This window comes from Pinus tabuliformis, chromosome J (genome assembly GCF_031772625.1).
Source record: "Pinus tabuliformis cultivar Carrire ecotype Pingquan chromosome J, CPIR1, whole genome shotgun sequence".
In the NCBI taxonomy this organism is placed as follows: Eukaryota; Viridiplantae; Streptophyta; class Pinopsida; order Pinales; family Pinaceae; genus Pinus; species Pinus tabuliformis.
This window is the reverse complement of record NC_142295.1, coordinates 319,227,848-319,233,488: the sequence shown is the minus strand read 5'-3', so window position 1 is coordinate 319,233,488 and position 5,641 is coordinate 319,227,848.

Below are 5,641 nucleotides of genomic sequence, written 5' to 3'. Positions count from 1 at the left end.
TTATATTTTTTGCACCTTGCCACATGTCCTTGCTAACCTGTAATAATTAATTTGCCATTTTCCTTTTCCTAATGTCAATTTCCGTAGCCAATAAATACTTAACTACAAGTGGATCCCAATGTAATGTTTTTCCCCTCATTCATCTTGGAATACGTGTCCCATGACCTTGGTTTTACTTTTTATTTTATAATGTCCATACTTATTTATTTACATGGAATTTAACTCAGGGTTATTATAGACCTCTCTCCCTTGGGGATACACCATCCTCAGTGTTCTACGACTCTTATGATAGGACAAAAATGTTGAAAACATGACAACATACTGCTTATTAGAGCTTTATAAATACAACTTGATACAATATTTAAACACACACGCACACAGGCACATCTAAGCACATTTGCTTCAACCAAGAAATAAATAAGGATATAATTCCTGCATCTTATCAACTGTCTCCCATGTAACTTCTTTTGGCCCAAAGTGCTTCCATTTCATTTTAACTTGCTCTATTGCTAGGTTCCAAAGCATGATCTTATTTCATAGTAATATGCATTAAGGCTCTGGCTGGAACTCTTCCTCTAGTTTCACTTATAATACAGACCAATCAATCACATGATCAACATCCTGTACATATATTTTAAGTAGAGAAACATGAAAAACATCACAGATTTTCACTGATGGAGGCAAAGCAAGCCTATATGCCACTAGTCCAATCCTTTCAAGGATTTCAAAGGGTCCACAATAGCGAGATGCCAACTTGGCACATGACCCAATATTCAGATAGCTCTTCTTGGGCTTGAGACACAAGGACACATGCTCTCCAACCTAAAACTCCTTGAATACTCTATGTCAATCCACATAGATTTTCTGCCTATCCCGAGCTACCTTCAAATTATTTTTGATAACCTACACCTCTCGCTCCATGTCTCTCAACACATCAGGTCCAATCAACACCCTTCTCACTCAATCACTCTAGGTGATAGGAGTATTACAACTCCTCCCATAGAGAGCTTCAAATGCACTCATCTTTAAGGATTCATGATACCCATTATTATAAGAAAACTCCACCAGTGGCAGATACCCCTCCCACTTCCTTTTTGGATGCATGAAATACATCCTCAACATATCCTCAAGGATTGTGTTAATATTATCTATCTTCCTATCTATCTATGGATTATAAGTTGTACTAAAGGCTAGTTCTGTCCCCAAGCCTACAAACAATTCCTTCCAAAACTTGGAAGTGAACCTGGCATATCTATATGATATAATCCTCTTGGGAACTCCATGCAACCTCACTATCTCCTTAATTAAGATTTGAGCCACTTCATTAGCTAAATTAATAGACTTTACCGCAATCAAGTGAGCTAGCTTACTTAACATGTTAACCAAAACCATGATGGAATCATGTTGCCTTGATGTCCTTGGAAATCTTGTAATGAAGTCCATGGAAATTACCTCCCATTTCCATTTTGGAATTGGAATAATCTACATCAAGCCAGTTAGATACTTGCATTCAAATTTCACTTGTTAACAATCCAAGCACTTAGCAATAAAATCAACCACCTCTTTCTTCAAATTAGGCCAATAGTAGAACTTCTTGATAGTTATCAAAGTCTTCTGGTATACTTAGTGGCATGAATATTACTTGACATGAAACTCTCTCAAAATAACCTTCTTCAATTCACTACCATTAGACACATAGATCTTGCTCCTGAATCTAACCAAGCCATCCGTTGTGAGGTGATAATCCTAATCCTTATCACCCTCACCTTGCTGTTGCAATCTCTCCTTTAGTCATTGGTGCCTCTCATCATCCTGCCCTGCATGTAAGATCTACTCTTTCAAATTTCCCCATAAGAGCTCACAACTGAAATATGGTTCACCTGCACTCTCCTACTGAGTGCATCCACAACCCAGTTGTCCTTGCCTTTGATGTACCTAGTTTCAAAGTCAAACTCATCAAATGTAGCCAAGAATCTAGCTTTCCTTATGTTCAAATTGGGTTGGTCAAACAAGTACCTCAGTCCACTATGTCATTCATCAAAATGAACTTCCTACCAAGGAGATAGCATCTCAACATATTCAATGCATGAATGGTACTTGCCAACTAAAGATCACGAGTCATATAATTATGTGCATGCTCATTCAACTTATGTGATTCATAGAAAAGCACCTTCCCTTCCTGCATCAGGGCTCCACCAAGTCCTTCCTTGCAAGCGTCTTTACAAACCAAAAAATTCTTATCAAGATTTGCAATCCTCAAAATTGGAACATTGGTAAGAAATTTCTTCAGTTGATCGAAGCTAGCTGCACACTTAGCATTCCATTCAAACTTCTTTCCTTTGCTCTACAAATATGTAATATGATAGCTATTCTTGGAGAAGTTCCTCATGAACCTTCTGTAATAACCTGCAAGTCAGATAAATGGTTTGACCTCATTCACATTCCTTGGATTTGGTCACTCCAAGATAGCCTTAATTTTTTTTGGATCCACTATTATCCCCTCCTTGAAACAACATATCCCAAGTAATGAATCTGAGACTGAAAGAAGCTACACTCTCTGAGCTTGGAATATAACTTATTCTATCTCAACAATCTCAAAACAATTGTCAAGTATTCTGCATGCTCTTCCTCATTCCTTGAATATACCAATATATCATCAACAAATACTATCATAAACTTGTCCAGGTAAGGGCACAACCCATTGTTCATCAAACACATGAATGTGGTTGGAGCATTGGTAAGACCAAAAAGATCCACCACAAACTCATAGTGCTCATACCTTGTATGAAATGTTGTCTTATAGATGTCCTCTTCTTTGATGTGTACCTGATGATATTTTGATCTTAGATCAATCTTTGAAAATATCGCAACTCGCTTCAATTGATCAAACAAATCATTAATTTGATGTAATGAATACATGTTCTTGATGGTCACCTTGTTCAACTGTCTGTAATCAATGCATAGTCTGAGAGTATTGCCCTTCTTCTATATAAACAACATTGGTGCTCCCTAATGAGATACGCTTGGACTTATTTATCCCCTATCGAGCATATATTTACGTTGAAACTCCAATTCCACGAACTAAGGAGTGTTCATTTTGTATGATGACTTAGATTTCCGTGTTGTTTTTTGTATTAACTCATCAAATAAATCCACCTCCTTATGATGGGGAAACTCTGGAATCTATGTAGGAAACACATCCTGAAACTCCTATAAGATGGGATACCTCGGTAAGACTTCACCATCCTCATCATCCAACCCTTTGTCACTAGAGATATGTACTACAAACAATAAACATCCTTTTCTATGGCTCCACTTAGCTTCCATGGTTGTAATCATCCTCAATAATGCAGGCTTTTTCTTTCCATGAAAGACTCTTTTCTCCAACCTCATCCAGGCACTCAATGTACTTCTCACAACAATCTACCTAGGCCCTATGAATAAACAACCAATCCATGCCTAAAATAATGTTATATGCACCCACAAGAAGAAAATTTAGGTAGGCATACCATTAAGCTCAAATGTACAATACTTCACCCACTAGTGAACTCTTCTCTTGGTCCCTATGGCCAACTACATCAACCAATATTCTGCATGCAATTCCTTGTCCAAACAACACTGATCCAACAATTCAGGACTAATAAAGCTATAATTTGATCATGGATCAATAAAAATGGAAACAACTTGATCACAAATCTTACCTTCCATCTCGATGATGGATGTCTGGTGGTCTTCCTACATGTTGTGAACTATTGCATAAATCCAGCGAATGCTCTGAGCTACATCACCAATTGTATGTGCCTCCTAAGCACTGTAGACCTGAGGCTTGACACCCTAATATAACGTAAAATCCTTCTTTCCATGGTCTCTACTGCAAATCCAACACCTCCATAGTTCTATGCCACTACCTTTATTTTGTTGCTCACAAGCTGGGACCCATGTCCTTTCTCAGCTACACTGAACTTCTTATGAGGAGCCATATTTCCTTTTTCACTGCATCCTGAGATATTCCTCGCTTCTTGAGCCATTTTCCTTTAATATTTTTGCTACCCTTCCTTTCATGTTGGAACTCAGGTTGCACTTTGACTATTCATAATAATGCTTCAACTTTTTGATGGATTCCTCCAATGATTAAGGCACATCAAACTCAATCCGGTCTTTGAATGACAATGGAAATCCACTTATGAACCTTTGGATATTTTATTTATCATCCTAGAGATAGGGAACATACCTTAATAGCTATAGAAATATAGTTATATATTATTCATCTGTCATGGAACCCATCCTAAGATCATAGATTTCTTTGGTCTTCCAATCATAATACTTGTTATGAACATAAATTATGTAAAAATAAATAAAAATAGATAATAAATAATAATCATAATAATATAAATATAATACTAAATAATAAGTAAATTAACTAATTGTTAGTTAGTTAATAATGAAAATGCATGTCTTAGACACATGTCTATTCATGAAATGGTACTTACATGGCTATATGTACATGACTCTCATTCTCATTTGTACTCATCCTATATCAATTCTTTATATAATATGCAATTTACACTTACTATTCTACGATGGATGTATTTTTCTACGAAGTATTTTAATATTTCCACTGCGTATACGACTTTTGGTAGTTACATTGGTATCATAATTGTTCGATCCTCTAGTCACCCAACCACGCATAGAACTGTGTTTTCCAATCTAGGTCTTTGATCGTCAAATTCATCAACATTCTTGTCGTTGAAGCATTTCACTACAAGAATTTGGAGTTTCTCCATTTCACTATCAAGAATTTTTCCATTCAATAATAACAATAATAAATTAATATATACATGGAGAGAAAATAAAAAAGTCAAAAAACAAAGATTAAAAAAATATAGAAAAAAAATTCAAAAAGAAAAGAAAAAAATATATATATATATACATATAAAGATTAAAAATATATATAATATATATATATATATATATATATAGTCCGATGTAAATTTTGAAGGAGAACATTCATATATATAAAAAGGTTCTACATCACTGATAAAAAGTGCATGATAAAGTTAAGAGGGAATCTTTCCAAATATATTTAAAACTATACGTAAGAGAACGAAGAGTAAATAATATTATCTTGGTTCTTCATCAAGTGGTTTACAAGCATGTAGTTTTAGAAACTCATAGTAATTTTACATGGTATTTTAAAAGTAAAAGAAAAACAAAAGGAATATAAAATCTTTTTATGTGAATGGTAAGTTTTACTTTTTATGTAGAGAATATTAACCAAGGTTTTAGAAACCCATGGTATTTTAAAAGTAAAAGAAAAACAAAAGGAATACAAAATCTCTATGTGAATGGTAAGTTTTACTTTTTACGTGGAGAACATTAATCAAGTCAAAAATACATAAGTGAACATATATTTTATATTATACCCCAAAGAGTTGAACAACCACATTTCACTAAGGTTGTAACTTTTCAAAAAGAAAAATAAAATATTACAAATAAAATATATATAAAGAAAAGTATTATATTATAAAGGGGCATTTAAAGAAAAGTTCAAGTCAAAAAATTATTGAAAATATATATAAGTAAAAGGTGGGTATTATTATAAAAGGTTACATAAGGATAAAATATCAGTTAAGAGTTTACG